Below are 20647 nucleotides of genomic sequence, written 5' to 3'. Positions count from 1 at the left end.
GAGGAAATGCATTAAAAATATGCCCTCAAACAAAATATATCCATATACACAATAATTTCCCTTTTCTTTAATACTGAAATAAAGTGATTTCAATCAGATGGTGTCATAGAAATGGGAGGAACCATTTAAACAGAATCTGGTCTTAATGCAGGAATCCAAATTAAATCATCTCAACAGATGGCTGTCTAGCTCTTACATCTTGACAGATCCCTTGAAGGCAACCCACCTCAATGCTAGTAATTGGTTCCACTGTCAAACTGCTCTTTCTATCAGGGAATTTTTCTAATGTTCATCCAGAATGTACCTTCCTGCAACTTAGATCATTATTCTACGACCTGCATTCTGGAATACGGAGGACAGCTGTAACCTTCTTCTGTGTGACACATCTTCAGACATTTATATCTCCCTTCAGGCTCCTCAAGATGAATCATGTTTCATTCCTTCAGTCTTCCCTCATTCGATTTAGATTCAAGTCCTATAAAAACAAAAGCTAAAAGCTTTACAATTTTGGGTTCATCCATGCTCAGGAACATGTACAGGTAGTCCTCGAGTTATGACCACAATCGAGCCCAAAATTTAGGTTGCTAAGTGAAATATTTTGTAACAAATGAGTTTGCCTCATTTTACAATTTCTCTTGCCACGCCTGTTAAGTGAATCATTGCATCTGTTAAATTAGTAACATGGTTGTTAAGTGAATTCCCTGTTGACCTTGCTTGTCAGAACTTCACAAAAGCTGATCACATGACCCTGGGACACTGCAACCGTCATAACTATGAACCACTTGCTAAGCATCTGAATGTTGATCATGTGACCACGGGAATGCTGCAAAGGTCATAAGTGTGAAAAACAGTCATAAGTCGCTTTTTTCAGTGCCGTTGTAACTTTGAACGGTCACTAAATGAACCGTTGTAAGTCGAGGACTACCTGTGTTGCTAACATTACAGTAAGTTCAGCCACAAGTCTTTAAGGAATTGATCAACTGCTTTTATTTAATACTTACCTTTTTTTGTAATTGGAGATGGTATGGAATAATAGCAGCAAACTATTTCTAGATCTTTTCCTTTAAATCTCTTCTGTCCCCAAAGTCACTTCACCAATATTGAGTAAGAAATCATCGAATCACAACTGTATCTTTTTTCATTTTTTTTAAAAAAAGTAGAAATAGCAAGTTAAAAAGGCTAATATCCCTCTGAAAGAAAAGGCTGAACGATGTAGCACAGGGGTGTCAAACTCAATTTCATTGAGGGCCGCATCAGGGCTGTGTTTGACCTTGGGGGGCCGGGGTGTGTAGCCAGGTGGGGGGCTGGGGTGTGTGGCCAATGTCACTCATCGAGGCTCTGTTTTCAGCCCTGATAGCCTCCTGGAGCCCTCTGCCAGTGAAATCGGAGTGCGGAGAGGTAGCACGGGGCCTCCCCAGGCTCCATTTTCACTCACAGAAGGCTCCACAGGAGGCCATCATGGCCAAAAACAGAGCCTGGGCAGGTTGCGTGCAGCTTTCCTGAGCTCTGTTTTCACTGGGAGAGGCACCACAGGCCAGTCCTCTGCTGTTTCAGAGTGGGGCCGTGGCCAGATGTAAACACCCCATGGGCCGTATCCGACCCATGGGCCTTGAGTTTGACACTCCTGATGTAGCACTTTCTCCTCAGGTAATATCTGCATTATTTTCTTTGAGGTTGTAGAAAAGCTGTAAAAGTTAGGAAACAGTTTTTGAGTATTTTTTCCATTGGCAATGCTTACATAAGTCTGTCATTTCTTTTCTCTCACCTTTTGCCTACATCCTTTCATTTTTATTTTCATGCCTTCATTCACCCAGTTGGAGTTACACGCCACTCCATGGGTTTACTTGCATTGTGGAAACATGTTTTGTTTTCTTTCATTTTTTTTTTCCTTTCCGGGGAAAAAAAGTTTTATTTTTCTTTTCTTTCGACCACCACTGACCCTGGCCAAGAATGCAAAGTGAAGTGATTGTACCAGCATCCAATGATGCATTACTATTTTAGAGCAATACGTCTCCACTATGCAAACTACCTCAACCAAAGTATGAAGTATGGATGGAGAAATAATGCATAAAACATGGGCTACGGAGTGAGCTATTTTGAAGAGCCATAAATTATGCAGGCTTCATGGAACTTTAAAGAAGTCTGTCACTGTGGCAAATCATAGTCTCTTGAGAACAGATCTCTCTCTCTCTCTCTCTCTCTCTCTCTCTCTCTCTCTCTCTCTCTCTCTCTCTCTCTCTCTCTCTCTCTCACACACACACACACACACACACACACACACACACAACCCCCTCATACACACAACTTCTCTTGACACACATGCATACATGTCTCTTTGTGATTTGTGGCTAATTCAGCAAATAAAAGGTGCACATTTACTCAAAGGAAGTTTCTTAGATCTTTTGTTGTTTTCAAATAATTTGAGAATGCAAGAGCAACACCACATGGACAATCCCATGATACTCTGAGCGGTATTTATTTAGCCAGATAAAATATTCATGCTGTATGTAATCTGACGGCGTAGCTCATTATCCTTCTGGTGTATCTTTCACCACAGAGCTTCTTCCTCATGTTTGGTTCCCATGCAATTAGGTAGCTTGTCAAAGCATTTGCATTGAAATTGGCCATTAGATCACCTGGGTACATAAGGCTGCTGTCATCGTAGGAGAAGTTCCCATGGGAATCATAGCAGCCCATATGGTTGGTGACACTTTGCAACACTGATGGATTAACATGGGCAGCCAATTACAGCAACAAAAACACACACGCACAAACACCAAAAATCTATTGCGAGCAAATCACCTACCATCCAATAATATACAAACAGCCATACTATTCCTTTTCAGCCTGAAGAACGCAGCCAATCCCGTTCCTTTAACAGATGTTTTAGTCTAATTCACCATAGTCCTTCTGTTCTTATAGATAAAGAACAGAAGGATTATGCTGAATTAGACCAAAAGCTTGCTCACACAATATCCAGTTTCCAGAGTGGGTGGGTTTGGGGTAAAATCAGGAGCGAAATCCAGCAGGTTCTGACAGGTTCTGGAGATCCGGTAGTGGAAATTTTGAGTAGTTCAGAGAACCAGCAAATACCACCCCTGGTTGACCCCAGAGTGGGATGGGAATGAAGATTTTGCAGTATCCTTCCCCTGCCATGCCCACTAAGCCACGCCCACCAAGCCACACCATGCTCACCAAGCCACACCCACAGAACCAGTAGTAAAAAAAAATGGATTTCACCACTGGGTAAAATTCAGAATAAATGTGATCCAGAGGAAAAATGATTTTGTTAAGTGGATAGATGAGAATGAGGTGAGAAATACTGTCCTGTCCTGACTACACATTAGTTTGTGTGCAGCTCAACATGCAGCTAAACCCACCTATTCTCCAATAAAACAGACTGTGTGTGTAGATCTGAATGCTTTATTGAACAAACAGGATATGGTGAAACGGGGGAAAATAGGGATACATACAATGAGAACCAAATACAAGATAGAACAGTATCAAATTACTTCTGAGCATAACAATTAATAAATGCAATCAATTTAAATCTCACCAGCGATGCTCTGTGTGTGGGATGTGGGTTTGTCCTTGGATGACCATGTACCACAGATTAAGACGGATTCTTCTTGTGCTTCTGTCTTCTCCAAATGCTAAAGGAAATGGAGTCTGGCTTCCCAGCATGCACTTGTTTTGAGAGTGCGAGAGAATGGGTAAAAGGGTGGGGTCTGCTTCAAACAATATACTTGGTATTTGTCATTCCGGCCACTAGATATGGCTAGAGAGCTAAAACCATATATAAAGATCATACATTGGGGCATATTTGTCCCTCAAGCCACTAGATGGGGCTAGAGAGCAACAACGGTATATAAAGTTCGTATGTTGGGGCATGACAAATGCAGAAGACTGAAGCATGAAGCATTCATGAAGCACAAATAATGGGCATCTACTTATAAAAATATCTGTTTTCCTTGAATGAATGATTTACATAAATGCAGATTACAAAATATACTCCTATTACATGGGAGAAATTACAGAATAGCATAGTTCATTGGATTTTTATGATGAAAGATGGAGGGAATGAGTGAAGACGACAAGGGTGAAGAGAGGTTTCAAATGTGGAGCAGACCATTTATTGGTAGGGGAAAGAAAAGTGAAAGTAGAATGAGTAGAATGCAGAAGAAGAAGTGTAAATCTTGCACAAATATATATTAGAAGATCCCAAACAGAATCAAAGTAAAAAGGGACATAAGGAAAAGGGACATGGAAACTACTTTGAACTCAGCGAAAAGAGTTGTATTAAGTGGTACCACAGTGAAAGTAACAGTGATTAGGAAATATGAAAAATTATGCTTTGGAATGATGTTCACATAATCAGTTTGCAAGGATCTGATGCCACATTTACTTTCAGAATTGCTATGACGGAACATAGGCAGTGAAATGTAACCATAGGCAGTGAAATGTAACCATTCAAATTATATTAGCCAGAAATTAATTTACCAATAAATAGCAGCCATGCAACATTTATGTTGTATAATTATAAAGGAGCTGTTTGTTAAGTATGCCTGGAAATGTATTTGGCAGCATTCTGGTTGAAAATAAACAGAAACTGACAATGAGCAAAATTTTGGAAGGGTTTTGGTGCAGGGTTCCCACAACTCACTGTGTATGTTCACAGTGGTGGGATTCAACCGGTGTAACAGCCGGTTCGCTGAGAGTACGCTCTGCGCACATGCAATGCGTTTGAAAACAGCTCTAAAACTTACTGGTGTAGCAACCGGTTCACTACACACGTGTGCCAAACACGTGCTCTGCACGTGTGCGGTATGTTTTGAAAACAGCTCTAAAACTTACCTTTTACTGTAGCCCCGGTGAGTAAAACAGCTGAGGCACGGCAATCCGCTCTGCCACGCCTATCAGCTGGGCTTCAAACAAAGGAAATATAAGTCGGTATAACTCAGGGGCGGGTGGGCGGGCCCAGCTGATAGTCGGAGCAAACCGATTCGCTCTCAGCTGATCGTCGGAGCTAACGGTTCACCCGAACCAGTCTGAACTGGCTGAATCCCACCCCTGGATGTTCAGATGATCTTCAGAGGCCATTGAAAAATGAACAAATGTGAGAAAGGGAATATTTATTGTATGCTTGTTAGTTTAGCAAATGTATGATACAGTGAATAGCTTTAGAATTATGGAATATGTTCATGAGTGCTATCTCAGATATGTATAAAAAGGAAGCAAAGCATGTATGAACATGAATGAAGTGCTTAGCAAATGATACAATACCAAAGAGGGAGATTATGTAGCAAGCATATGTGATATTCTGTTTATGGATGAATGTTCAAAAATCGTTGTTGTGACATAAAGATCAATTTACTGGAGAAACGAATTTCATATGTATAGGCAGACAATGCTGAGTTCTTATGTACAGGTAGTCCTCGACTTACAACATTTCATTTAATGACCATTTAAAATTACAATGGCACTGAAAAAAAGTGACTTGTGTTGTGGCCCGCCAGCAGCCTGCGCGGATTGTGGCTGATCCCAACGATGAGGAGGCTGGTGTGGTGTCGCGCCAGCAGCCTGTGCAGCCGGCACTCGAGTCGGACAGTGAGGAGGCTGAAGAGGACGTGGTGCCAGAGGCAGAGACTCAGCCAGGGCCTTCAGAACCTCCAGAGGCTCCTTCAAGTGAAGAGAGTGAAGTGGAGGAGCCTCTTCTCAATGCTCGAGCACGCAGGGCTGCCAAAAGGCTGGAGTGGCTACTCAGGAGGAGGTCTCCTTGAGAGTAAGGCTTGAGGATAATTGGCCACTCCCTTAGGCTATTTAAGTTTGCACACAGATAGTAAACATTGCTGGAAACAATGTTTGGTCCTAGGCAGAGCATTTTGAGAGTGAGTTTTTTGTTACAACTTGGTTTCTGGGCTGATTGCCAACTTTTGTCGGACTTTGTTTAATCTCTGTAATTCATAGCAGGCTGATAAGGACATTTGTGGTTAAAGCCTGCATTTTGAAAGGGGTCTGTTTGTATTAAATGGAGTTTTTGGAGCTGTGTGTGTGTGCTACACTTCTTGGGACCCGTAGCTGGGCAGAACAACTTATGACCATATTTCACACTTGTAGCATCCCCATGGTCACAAAATTCAGATATTGACAACTGATTCATATTTATGACGGTTGCAATGTCCCGGAGTCATGTGATCACCTTTTGCGATCTTCTGATCAATGGGGAAGCCAGATTCACTTAACAACCAGGTTACTAATGTAACAACTACAATGATTCACTTAACAATTGTGGCAAGAAAGGTCTTAAAATGGAGAAAAACTCACTTAACAAGTGTCTCACTTAGCAACATAAATGTTGGGCTCAATTGTGGGTTCATAATTCAAGGACTACCCGTAAAAACCTCATTTGTTTGTTGTATAGGTGTATAACCTATGTGTACTGTGAAATTAAAAGATATATATAGGTCTGAAAGTACAGGTATCAAAGTAGATGAGTTTTCAAAAAAGAAAAAATGGAGTGGACAATCACTAATTGTTAAATGTGAAAAGAGAGAGCAAGTTAATTTGTGTACCTTGATAGAATGTGTATTGAAGATGGGGAAATGAATGGAGTAATATAAGGAGGCAAAAACTGGGAGAACATTAGCAATAATATGTAAAAATGGCTGCCTATAGGACAAAGGTGTCATACTCAAGGTCGTAGGTCGAATCTGGCTGGCAGGGTGCTTAGATCTGGCCTGTGGGGCTGCCTTGGAAACAGTGAAGGACCAGCCCGCGATGTCTCTGCCAACAAAAACAGAGCTCGGGAGGGCCGCATGCAGCCCTCCCGAGGTCCGTTTTTGCTGGCAGAGGGTTTTAGGAGACCATCGCAGCCGAAAATGGAGCTCAGGACCCTGTTTTCGCTGGCAGAGCACTCAGGCCACCACAGGCGCCCTGACACGAGTGACATTGAGCTGGCCATGCCCATCCTTGCCACTCCCACCACGCCACCCCCCACCCACCCCGAGGTCAAACACAACCCTGATGCAACCCTCAATGAAATCGAGTTTGACACCCCTGCTATAGGAGGTTGCTTTTGCTCAGTTCCAGAAATAGATACGTAGGAATATTGGAAGAAACATAAAAGTAAGTTGAGTGCAGTTAAAATGAACTACTTAAGAAGTTGCTTGGCCAAACTTAAAGCAATAAGGTCAAGAATGAATGGGTCCTAAATGAAAGTGGCCTGAATGTAAAAGTGAGCAACCACTACAAAAGAAGTACATAGAAATGATTTGGTCTTATAAAAAGAATAAATCAGGATCAAATCACAAAAGCAGGAAGTGAGAGTGGGTCAAAAAGGAGAAGACCAGAGAAGTTGCATAGGGTTTATGAGCTTCTCAAAAAAGAACAGGATAAGTTTAAATCACAAAAGACAACGTATAAAACAGTCTATGGAATGATAGAAGCAAACTTGACCATTATCAAATTGTTATGCAGTGTTTCAACTTCCAAGACAGAAGAATATCTCTATATATAAAAACCAAATACCACTCACCCATCACAAAATCTCACTGTAAAGCCTACAAACTTGATGAAATTTGGCACATATGTTCCTCTTGGCTTTTAGGTGCTTGCTAAGAAAGGATTTTTCAAAATGACCATCAGATCATTAGTATTTCATATACAGTATTATATTCACACACTCTGATGCTAAGCAGCTAGACGTTCTAAGCCCCCTTCCCACCTGAAAAGAACTCTGTTCCAACTGCCAGTTGCCGTATATTAACATACTCTGATGCTATCCCTTCGTTAAACTGAGAGTGGGCGTGTCCAGTATGTGACTCACTGGCCTGTGGGCTGGGACATTCTATTCCCCCTCCCTCTCTGTTCCAACTGCCAGTTGCCTTATATTAACACACTCAGATGCTTTAAGTGTCAATTTATCATGCCCAATCACATAGTTTCATAGCGAAGCACGGTCATCCAGCTAGTTACTCTATAATAGTAAATAAGGTTTCAACCCTGGAGCTCAAATCTAAATATTGCTTGATTCCTAGATTGTGCTGTAACTTATATTCATAAGAGCTTTTTTCCCCCCACATCTGCAATAAAAGCATTTTATGTATCTGACACTCATCCTTGAATCTTCCATAGCTAAGCTTCTGACTATGCATTGTATTTCGAGAGAGAGATTTATTATCATGCAGGATGAAGCTGTGATGTGCATACATTCAAGAGAAGCACTTTTCACTATTGCTGGGGGGCGGGGAGAATTGATTTTGTCAGTATACAATCATCTTCATCGGGACCAGCAAAGTTATAGTTTGTCCTCCTTCCCTGGAACTGAACACCCAAGAAGCATCAGATAGATTACAGTGAAAAACAAAATTCTAAACTAAAATGGACGTAGTCTAATCTTTTGTTCTTCTATTCAAAGGGGAAATAGAGGGAAAATCCCATCTATAATTTAGAATAGAATAGAATAGAATAGAATAGAATAGAATAGAATAGAATAGAATAGAATAGAATAGAATAGAATAGAGCAGAGCAGAGCAGAGCAGAGCAGAGCAGAGCAGAGCAGAGCAGAGCAGAGCAGAACAGAATAACAGAGTTGGAATGGACCTTGGAAGTCTTCTAGTCCAACCCCCTGTTCAGGCAGGAAACCCAATGCTATTTCAGACAAATGGCTATCCAACATCTTCTTAAAAACTTCCAGTGTTGGGGCATTTACAGCTTCTGGAGGCAAGTTGTTCCACTGATTAATTGTTCTAACTGTCAGGAAATTTCTCCTTAGTTTGAACTTGCTTCTCTCCTTGATTAGTTTCCACCCATTGCTTCTTATTCTGCCTTCAGGTGCTTTGGAGAATAGTTTGACTCCTTCTTTGTAGCAGCCCCTGAGATATTGGAACTCTGCTATCATGTCACCCTTAGACCTTCATCAAACTAGACATACCCAGTTCCAGCAACCGTTCTTTATATGTTTTAGCCTCCAGTCCCCTAATTCTCTTTGTTGCTCTTCTCTGAACTCTTTCTAGAGTCTCCACATCTTTTTTACATTGTGGCGACCAAAACTGGATGCAGTATTCCAAGTATACCAAGGCATTATAAAGTGGTATTAACACTTCACGTGATCTTGATTCTATCCCTCTGTTTATGCAGCGTAGAACTGTATTGTTGTTTTTTGTGCTTTATAGAAATGAGACAAATTCCTATTACAAGCATTTAAAATTAGGGACAATGTGCCTACATCCACCCAATGTGTTTATGCTGTTGATTCACACTTCTGGGTCAGCATTTCCAAAAGGTGTGGAAATTGCAGCTGGTTCCAGATGCCTAACCAATACTTTCAACAGCTGCTGTGTGAACACAGCTAGGTTTTCATTTTTTTCCAGCAAAAAAAAAAAAAAAAAAAGCTAAATATGGACCCAGAGTTTAGCTTGCATTTAACACAATTTGGAAAGGAGCAATTTTTGTTTGTTTTTGTTTAGTTTAGTTTCTGAAGCAATTATGTTCTTGCAGGGATTTATAGAGCAAATCCGCTTAAGAACTGGGAAGAACATGATATATGTTCTGGAAAATTATTTTCTGCCTTCAGCCTTTGAAAATTGTAGTGAGGAGTTCTAAGCATGCCTGCTTTCCAACAGTCAGAGATGTAGTCTTGATTCTCCCTCCCCTCCCCCATGTTTAGTGGATAAATAGACTATAAGCTTTCAAATCCTGTTTCAGAGTCTCTTCACATGTTATTTTAAGGGTCACAGTTGATGGTAATGGCAAGCAAAGCAGGGGTGAAATTCAGCAGGTTCTGACAGGTTCTGGAAAACCGGTAGTGGAAATTTTGAGTAGTTAGGAGAACCGGCAAATACCATCTCTGACTAGTCCCAGAGTGGGGATTTTGGAATATCCTTCCCCGAGGAGTAGGGAGGGAATAGAGATTTTGCAGTATCCTTCCCCTGGAGTGGGGAGGGAATGGAGATTTTGCAGTATCCTTCCCCTGGAGTGGGGTGGGAATGGAGATTTTGCAGTATCCTTCCCCTGCCACGGCCACCAAGCCATGCCCACAGAACCGGTAGTAAAAAAAAAATAGATTTCACCACTGAAGCGAAGGGCAAGGAAAGACCATGCACCTGTAGGACACTGTGGTTGAGTATCATTGTTCAAAGGTTTGTAGGCATTATTAAGGCACAAATTTATCCTTATTATAGAAGGCCCATCTGACAGTTAGGGTTGCTATCTATCATTAATATCATAACCTTGATTGTTGAAATAGAAAATGTGTACCTGCTGAATATTTCTTATTGTGTGTATCTGTGTGTGTACACGTGCCTTCCTGGGAAATGCCTAGACAAGCACCTGCAGTTTTCTTGGCAAAATTTTAGAAGTGATTTTCCATTCCCATTTTCCTAGAGCTAAGAGAATGACTGGCCCAAGCTCACTCAGTGTACTAGAACTCACAGTCTCCTGGTTTCTAGTCCGGTGGCTAAACCACTACAGCAAATTGGTTCTGTAACTCTTTTTTTAAAGTACTTCCCTAAAGACCAAAAGTTTTATAAACTTCTTCATTGAATGGGTTGTTGCTTTTTTAAACATGGTTTGTTGAACAAGGCAAAATGCCCCATTTCACCCATCTCATTAAGCCAAAACTACATCTACATGGAGGGAATTAAGCAGTGGGATACCACAAGGTTCCATCTTGGCCCAGTGCTCTTCAATATCTTCATAAATGACTTAAATGAGGGAATAGAAGGAGAACTCATCAAATTTCCAGATGACACTAAGCTGGCAGGAAGAGCCAACACTCCAGAAAGTTCAGGATCCAAAAAGATCTTGACCAATTTGAACAATGGGCCTTTTCCAACAAAATGAAATTTAATGTAGAGAAAAGCAAGGTTTTACACTTAAGCAGGAAAAAAACCAAAGGTACAAGTACAGATTAGGTGAAACCTGGCTCAAAAACAGTAACTGTGAGAGGGACCTTGAAGTCCTAGTGGACGATTACTGAGCCAGCACTGTGTGGCAGCAGCCAAAAAAGCTAATACAATCCTTGGTTGTATAAACAGAGGCACAGAATCAAAATCACGTGAAATATTAGTACCACTTTATAAAGCCTTAGTAAGGGCACACCTAGAATACTGCATCCAGTTTTGGTCATCACATCGCAGGAAAGATGTTGAGGCTTTGGAAACAGTGCAAAGAAGAGCAGCTAAGATGATTAAATGCCTGGAGACAAAAACATGAAGAACGGTTGCAGGACTTGGGTTTGGCTAGTGTAGAGAAAAGAAGGACTGAGTGGTCAACTTATTTTCCAAAGCATCAATGGGGCAGGACAAGAAACAATGAATGGAAATAAATCAAGGAGAGAAGCAACCTGGAACTAAGGAGAAACTTCCTAACAGTGAGGACAATTAACCAGTGGAACAGCTTGCCTTCAGAAGTTGTGGGTGCTTCATCACTGGAGGTTTTTAAGAAGAGACTGGACAGTCATTTGTCAGAGGGTCTCCTGCTTGAGCAGGGAGTTGGGCTAGAAGACCTCAAAGGTTCTTCCAGCTCTATTCTGATTGAAAACAGGTCACTTATAGTCTTAGGACAACGTGTGAACCTGATCATTATATCTTCCTCCTTTGCAAATCTCCTTGTGAGGTAGGTAGGCTCCCTGCTTGCCATTTTAAAGCTGAGTCACAGATGTTGGGGTTTTTGTTTTTTGCTGGGAAGGGAGCACAGACATTCTGTATCATTATTTTAAATAAAGGAGCTGTTGATTTGGCACAAGAATGAGTCTTTCAAAAGTGCAAGATATGAAATAGTGCAGCTTCTGAGAAATAGCCCAATGCAATTCTTAGCTAAGATTACTCTGATATCAGCAGCAATGTTTGTAACCTCTGATTGAAGCAGACCTGAAATTACTCTGTCGCCTGAAGAATGAGCAGCTGAGAAACCCAAATCGCTGTACAGTAATGTTTTTGAAGGGGAAAGTAAGGGACTAAAAGGACATTTTGTTTTGTTTTTTCTCCTCCTACGTACTGCTCTTATGTTTGATATTTTGAGGCCAGGAAACCAGTGATTATAATCTGCACTCTCACTCCCAAAATATCAGCCTGGGAACAATATTGGTAGCCGGTTATTTGCATTTTTTTTTTAATTTGATTTATATGCCGCCCTTCTCCGGAGACTCAGGGCGGCTTACAATGCGTTAATCAATAGCCTTCATACTTTTGTATATTTATACAAAGTCAGCTTATTGCCCCCACAAACTGGGTCCTCATTTAACCTACCTTAGAAAGGATGGAAGGCTGAGTCAACCTTGAGCCTGGTAAGATTCGAACCTGCAGTAATTGCAGGCAGCTGTGTTAATAACAGGGTGCTTTAAACCACTGTACTACCAAGGCTCTTTTATGTGTGTTTCTCATTGGCTCTTATTGGCTGTTAGCCATTCATTTTTTCTTTGAAGGTAAATCTTGGGAGATTCAGGCTCCCCATTTAGTAATAGACTTTTTCCCGCGTGACTCCTTAAAAATTACTAATTACAACAATAATAGAAATGATGATGATGATGATGATGATGATGATGATGATGATGATGATAATAATAATAATAATAATAATAATAATAATAATAATAATAATAATAATAATAATACCTGGAGACAGCAGAAGAGAAGAGAAAGAACTGGAGAGCTGACAAAATACAAAGACCTGCAAATAGATATAGAATGACACTGGCAAAACAAAAACAAAAAGCAAACAAAGGTAGTACCAATAGTAATAAGTGCCTTAGGTGCAATCCAGGGGTGGGTTCTACCTATCTTTACTACCGGTTCTCAACAGGACTGCGCGCGCGCTCTTCTGTACATGCACAGAACATTTTGATGACGTCAAGGTCAGTGGACAGAGCCTCCCACCGGTTTTACTACTGGTTCTATAGAACCGATGCAAACTGGGGGCAACCCACCACTGATGCAACCCCAAAACAACTGCAGCATTGCTTGAACATCATCGGTGTTGACAAGATTGCCATCAGTCAATTGCAAAAAGCAGATTCACTCAGAATGGCTTACATCCTGCACAATACCACTAACACCATCAAACATCAACAGCTGCCTATCCCAGGTCCTTCGGAAGGGTTTGATAGGTGGATAAAAATGCCAAACCCAGACTGAACATCAGGCTGACTGTGCAACGAATAATACCAGCATCAGCCTTCTCAGCCTCTAAATGGATTAAATGGCAGGTGGTCCTTCAGTTGCAACCACAATTGAGCCCAAAAGTTACGTTGCCAAGTGAAACATTTGTTAAGTGAGTTTTGCCACATTTTACAAATTTTCTTGCCACAGCTGTTGAGTAAATCATTGTATTTGTTAAGTTAGTAACATGGTTGTTGTTAAGTGAATCTGGACTTCCCATTGACTTTGCTTATCAGAAGGTCGCAAAAGTTGATCACATGCCCGGGACATAGATCGTCATAAATATGAACCAGTTGCCAAGCATCTGAGTTTAGATTGTGTGACCATGGGGATGCTGCAATGGTCATAAGTGTGAAAAACAGTCATAAATCAGTGTTGTTGTAACTTTGAATGGTCACTAAATGAACTGTTGCAAGTCGAGGACTACCTGTACAATGCTGTTCTGAGAAAGCGTTCAGAAACTGTTTCCCTTATGAGTGCAGTCTAGTCTCCTTCTCCTTCTCCAGCCTTCATTAAAAACTAATGTTCATATTTCATTAAATTAAAAATGTATTATGTGTATCCTTTGAACTATACTCTGCAAAATAGTATTACTTGGAGAAAGTACTAGTTTAGTTTTCATGCTCATCACAGTCTCACCTAAATTGGAGTAGGGGTCTGACATCGGAATAATAATCTACAGAAAAAGAGCGATTTATCAACAAAATGGGAATGATGTAGCTTTGAATAGAGAAAAGAACTCTCCAAAACTCAGAAAAACAAAATTTTCATCCATACCTGCTGATATCAACCCCCTGCAGTTCTTTGCTTCTTTCAGAAGTTAAAGTAGCCTTCCTCCACTAAAATTTTATGCATCCTTCAGCTGAACAATGCTCTATAAATACAATGATTCAGATTCAAATTCTTATTCAGCCTAGAGGATCATTGGCGGTTGTTTGATCAGCCATAGCCTTTCAACCTAATCTCCTCTAGGGTTGTTCAAAAATTAATCTGAAGGTGGTATCCTAAATGTAACCAAGCAGAGTTGATGGGGGAAATCTGGAGATCAAACCTGGAATAAGATTGGAGATGATTCAGAAGGAAATAATAGGTAAAAGGTGATTCAAAATATGAATCATACGTGTAGGCTTAGAACAGCAACTTTTACATAAGATGAAGAACAGGGTAAAATGATTAAGAGCGAGAGAAAAAAGGTGCTAGGGCAGGGGGATATAGACTCTTCCATGCATAAATGCAGGTATGTTCCAAAAACAGATTGCGAGTTGCTATGGAAACAGCACATGAATAAACGCATGGAAATTCCTATCTTAAGTGTGAAGATTGGTTGATTAGGCTAGCATTTTCTGTCTACAATCTCAGGCAGAGAAAGGTCTTTTATGGTTTTGTACAGGGGTAAAATCCAATTTTTTTCCCTACCGGTTTTGTGGGCATGGCTTGGTGGGTGTGGCAGGGGAAGGATATTGCAAAATCTCCATTCCCACCCCACTCCAGGGGAAGGATACTGCAATCTCCATTCCCTCCCCTCCTGGGAGAAGAATACTGCAAAATCTCCATTCCCACCCCACTCTGGGGCCAGCCAGAGGTGGTATTTGCTGGTTCTCCGAATTACTTAAAATTTTTGCTACCGGTTCTCCAGAACCTGTTAGAACCTGCTGGATTTCACCCCTGCTTTTGTAACTCAAAAACTTGGAATCCTATGTACATAATATTTTGTTGAGACATACCTCACAGTCCCTCCCTCAATTTATAACTTGTAGAGAGAACACAGGACAAAGAATTGGCTGGTCTTTAATTTTCCATTGTGGCCCAAAGTTCAAGTCCTGTAGAGATATAAGGATAAGGAGAGTTCAGGTTTCACCCAGGAGGAATTTTAACTATCTCTGTTTTGTTTTCCAATCCAGAGGCTATTGACTTTAATCTCAGAGCATAAATCATATTATCTACTTTACCTTGTAGCAGCAGATACAGAACGAAACGAACTTATTTTTAATAGTTTGGTTCTCTAGAATAGCAAGGCATACACAAATTAGTTTGATGGGATGTCTGCAGTGCACAACTGCAAATTACTTTTGCTGAGCCAGACTGTTTCCGGTATGATATTTACTAGGTTGCACAAAGTGACTTAGGTTTGCTTCATTGAATCAATATGTACCTTGGAGGCAGATTCATTTTTCCAAAATAGAGGTCACCAGATTACCTCAGTGAAATAATACAATGGTCTCCAGCTGTTTCAAGACGCTGCTGCAGGAGAAGGTTCATTGACCTTTCTTCTCCATGCTTATCAAAGTGCTTCTAGATTTGGCAGCTTTGGGATTCCCCATAGAGTATACTTCGGTGCATCATGAAGCCATTGGTGAGACATATGGAAGAGAGCCATCTTCTTTCCTCCAAAGAGGGGTGGAGAATTTGTGGTGGGTGGGGGGGTGTTTGGGGATTGTTATGTGTGTTGGACCTGGTCTTTGGGTGTTAAGTAAATTTTGTTGTATGGGTATACTCTGTATACACATACAATGACAATAAAGCTGCTATTATTATTATTATTATTATTATTATTATTATTATTATTATTATTATTATTATCATCATCATTATTATTATTACTATTACTATTATTCTCTTTTATTCATTAAAAATGAAACTCAGTCAACTGGATATTTAAAAATGTGTCACAAATACGATTGACTGGTGCTTATGGTTGATATGGGTTGCTGCCAGCGTTCTAGGTATCAACCAAGTACCTTCTTAAAATATATGATGTTCCGAGTAGTGCAGTTTTTTGCAGTTCCGCTGGTGTTATTGCAGGAAGCTGTAATTTCTTGATGTATTTTATAAAATTCTTGGATATGGTACCAAGTGCCCCGATGACGATGGGTATCACTGTGACATGTTTCATCCATAGCCGAGTAGTTTCTATGGCCAGGTCGCGATATTTCATGATTTTTTCCAGTTCTTTTTCTTCGACTCTGGCGTCTCCTGGTACCGCAATGTCAATAAATTGTACATTTCGGATTTCGACAACTGTGATATCTGCCGTGTTGTGTTCCAAGTGACAATCTGTCTGTATTCAAAAGTCCCACAAGATCTTCACCTTCTCATTTCCTATAACTTTTTCCACTTTATGTTCCCATGACTTTTTGGATACAGGAAAGTTGTATTTTTTACATAATGATCAGTGGATTAATTTAGCAACTCGGTCGTGTCTAATCAGTTTGTGCGATTTTACTGCATTCACATATTAAATGTGAAACAGTTTCGACTTTGTTGTTGCAAAATCGGCAGTTTGGATTGTCGGTGGATTTTTGTATCCTTATTATTATTGGTTAATCTTTGGTGAGATTCACAGCCTTTGAGGCTGGTTAATAGCTCAGCAGCTCGAGTCCTAACCAAGGACCTAGGAATTGTTAAGGTATCGTCGGAGGATATAAGCTGTTCCGAGTAAGGTGGTTTTTTTATAGAGTCAAAATATTCAAGTCCGGTAAATCTAGAATTTCTAAATAGCGGGGTAGCCCTTTGGGTATTGCTCCAAGGGCTCCAATTACAATTGGAACAACACATGATTTCTTTTTCCACAGTCCCTCAACTTCAATTTGCAAGTCCCGATACTTTGTGATTTTTTTCTTGCTGCTTATCTTCAATCCGTGCATCACCAGGTATTGCAATGTCAATGAACCATACTTTTTTTCTTTTCAACTATTGTTATGTCAGGTGTGTTGTGGACTAAGTGCCTATCGGTCTGAATCCTAAAGTCGCACAAGATCTTGAGTTTCTCATTCTCTAAAACTTTCTCAACCTGATGTTCCCAGTGGTTTTTGCTGTACTCAAATCCAAACTTCTGGCACAATGTCCAGTGAATGATCTTAGCAACGCGGTCATGGCGTTGTAGATAGTCAGTTTGTGAAATTTTGCTGCACTCACTGATCAGGTGGTCGACTGTCTCATCTTTCTCATTACAGAGGCGGCATTTGCTGTTGGTGGTAACATGTTGAATTTTTGCCTTCATGCAGTTTGTGGCTAGGGCTTGTTCTTGAGCTGCCAAAATAAAGCTTTCTGTTTCTTTTTTCAGTACTCCTGATCTTAACCAGTTCCAAGTTAGTTTCTGGTCAGCTTTACCTTCAATACTTTTCAAGTATTGGCCATGCAGAACTTTGCTTTTCCAATTTTCAGCTCGCTGCTCAATTACTTCTTTCTTATATGCTGCTTTTGTTTTAGTTGTCTTTAAAAGGCCTCCTTTATTTACTTCCTTAATCATTGGTTCTTCACTTTTCTGGATGTAATCATTCAAGCTGCGTTGTTGTTGTTGTTGTTGTTGTCAAGCTGTGTTGTTGTTGTTGTTGTTGCTGTTGTTGTTGTTGTTGTTGTTGCTGTTGTTGTTGTTGTTGTTGTTGTTGTTGTTGTTATTATTATTATTATTATTATTATTATTATTATTATTATTATTATTAGCTTGTCAGCAATTTGGTGATCTCTGAAATTTCCTAATGGTGAGAACAATTAACTACTAGAATAGCTTGCCTCTGGAAGTTGTGAGTGTTCCATCACTGGAGGTTTTGAAGAAGAGATTGGACAGCACTTGTCTGGAATTGTGATAGGGTCTCCCAACTGTGCAAGGAGTTGGACTAGAAGACCACCAAGGCCCCTTCTGACTCTGTTATTCTATGTTCTATGTGTTGTTTTGCTTCCTCCACAGTAGTTGCCAGGTCTGTTGGCAAGTGATCTAGAGGAAGCTACGAGGTGGCTGCCTTTTGCTCTCCACCATATTTTTCAAAGATATCTGGCTTGAAAGCAGTTTAAGTCCTAACTGAAGAGAATATGTGTAGCTCAGGTTGAACTGTGGAGGGTCCTTGGTGCTCTCTGAGCTTGGTGTTTTCTTGCAGGTGCAGATGTTTCATTACCCAAGTAAGTAACTTCTGATGATGTTACCTAGTTGGGAATTGAAATCTGCAAGAAAACAAACCCCACCGTTTAAATTCTCTCACCATTCTTCTTAGAAAAGGCTAAGTGGGGCTGGGCTCCAAAACACGAAGTGGAGCAACATGATCATTTCACCCATGGAAACCATGATGTTTCATTCAAGAAGCTATATGCTTCCTTCAGACCATTTTTTAATTTGATTTGGTCTTTGCCTTGAGGGGCGAGGGACTTTCCAAAACCACTAGAGAATTCCTGGAAGTTTGGCATTAAGACAAACCAGCCATTAATTGGACACCGAGAAGTAAACATATTTACACATCAGGATTATAGAATAACAGAGTTGGAAGGGACCTTGGAGGTCTTCTAGTCCAACCCCCTGCTCAAGCAGGAGACCCTATAACATTCCAGACAAATAGCTGTCCAATCTCCTCTTTAAAAGTATCAATGATGGAGAACCCACAACTTCTGGAATGAAGCTGTTCCGCTGATTATTTGTTCTCACTTACAGGAAATTTATTCTTAATTCTAGGTTGGATGTCTCCTTGATAAGTTTCCATCAGTTACTTCTTGTCCTGCTCTTGGGTGCTTTGGAGAATAAGTTGCCTCCTTTTTTCTCTGTGATAGCCCCTCAAATATTGGAAAACTGCTATAATGTCATCCCTATTCCTTCTCTTTGTTAAACTAGACACACCCAGTTCCTGTAACCATTCATCATACGCTTTAGCCTCCAGTCCTCTAATCATCTTTGTTGCTCTTCATTCAAGAGAGATAACAAGAAGCTAAGATCAGAACATATCCCCTCCAACAGCTGATCCAGATAAGAAGGGATTAACACTAGACAAGCAGAAAACAGTACTCTAATCAAGGAACTACCAAGAGTAAAACGACACCCCACAGGCCGGGAAAGCTATTGGATATAAACAGGGAGAAAACCCCATGCTCCATACATTTATGCTGTTGCAAAATTGCATATTGAAATATCTGCAAGCAGGCAGCCCAACTCAGAGAGTACCAGTGGTGGGATTCAAAATTTTTTATTACCCGTTCTGTGGGCGTGACGTAGGCATGGCATGGCTTGGTGGGCGTGGCTTGGTGGGCATGGCAGGGGAAGGATACTGTAAAATATCCATTCCCTCCCCACTCCAGGAGAAAGTTACTGCAAAATCCTCATTTCCTCCTGATCAGCTGGGATTCGGGAGGCAGAGAATAGATGGGGGCAGAGCCAGTCAGAGGTAGTATTTACTGGTTCTCCGAATTACTCAAAATTTCTGCTACCGGTTCTCCAGAACCTGGTCAACCTGCTGAATACGACCTCTAGAGAGTACCAAGGACCTCTCTATATACCGGTATTGTATTTTATTTTAGACTGGGTAGCTGCTGCTAAATCTATATCCACCTACCACCAGAAACTTTTTGAAAAGGAGATTATTTAGTCACCCAGGTTACTCTAGATGACCAATCTTATATATGAGTGCTTTTAACTGTAACCAGTGGATTAAAAACAAATGATTTGCTGTCTTTTGCACTTCTTCATTGATCTTCTGGTAGATTGTTCCTGAGAACCACATAAACCACAATTATTTACTTTCTTTTTACTTGTTCAGTTTGAGACATTTCTGATTATTTACTTTAGGTTTTTGTTTCTCTGTAGTAAGCATAAATCATAGGGCCTGGACAGAATGAATGGCTTTTTGTGGTGTGTTAATATGAGAAGCAAGTACACAGCTGTAGTGATTTATCTGGATGTAGCGAAAGGTAGTATTTATAGATCCATTATTACATAATAGGGTACAGTGGATGAATCTATTGTATGCATTTTATGCTGCTGAAACCCGGAGCACTAGATGTTGGAAGATTGTCCAAGGGAGGGTTGATTAGAGTTGTAATTCAGAACTATCAAGGTTATGTTAACCCATCTAGGTTTGGGCTAATGGTAAATGGAAGGTATTAGAATGCTGATGAATGTTTGCCAAGATATCCTATCCGTGAGCCCAAGATTTCATCCGTGATGGAGATTATATTTTTGAGACATTGGGGAAATGTTCTTCTACAGCTATAAAAAATCTTGGTGAGCTATGGGACTGTATGAGACTAAAGGGCTGAAGCATTGATCCAAAGTATCAATGCTTCAGCCCTTCAGTGGATGAATGCAAAGTGAAAATTTGTGGAGTAATATTATGGGTTCTATTGAGCAGTGTAGTAGCCTAGAAGTGGAGCTCCCACCTCGCAATCAGGAGATTGTGAGTTCAACCCTAGGTAGTGGGAGATATTTCTCTCTCCGGGTACGATGCTTTACTGTTTATTTATTTGGATTTGGACCTCGGAATTTTGCAAGCCACAGTATTCCCTACTGACATTCTATGGAAGTGACATTTGGACTTTAAAGAATAGGAAGAGCAATGAATGCCTTTGAACTTTGGAGAGGTTGGGGAAGACTCCCGAGAGTCTAGTGGACAGTCAAGAAAGTAAATGGATGGATCATTGAACAAATCAATTCAGAGTTTTTGTTTGAGGCATAAATGACCAGATTCAAGTTATCCTACTTCAGGAGCATTATGCAAAGACTCAGCTCTCTGGAA

General features: G+C 40.5%; 1 protein-coding gene and 1 long non-coding RNA gene across 4 annotated transcripts in view; one reads left to right on the top strand and one right to left on the bottom strand.

The window, feature by feature from the left end:
* Positions 1–20647, top strand: part of MDGA2 (MAM domain containing glycosylphosphatidylinositol anchor 2) — a 601160-nt gene that overhangs the window by 438774 nt on the left and 141739 nt on the right. The window lies entirely within an intron of this gene.
* Positions 53–7780, bottom strand: LOC148116363 (uncharacterized). Its single transcript, XR_015733483.1, has 2 exons — positions 7724–7780; positions 53–475 (listed from the first exon to the last, which is right to left on the bottom strand). It is a non-coding gene; the product is annotated as an uncharacterized LOC148116363 (long non-coding RNA).

This window comes from Pantherophis guttatus, chromosome 1 (assembly GCF_059756535.1).
Source record: "Pantherophis guttatus breed Tessera chromosome 1, ASM5975653v1, whole genome shotgun sequence".
Lineage (NCBI taxonomy): Eukaryota > Metazoa > Chordata > Lepidosauria > Squamata > Colubridae > Pantherophis > Pantherophis guttatus.
The sequence above is the reverse complement of the archived record's forward strand: the minus strand, read 5'-3'. Positions and strand labels throughout refer to the sequence as shown.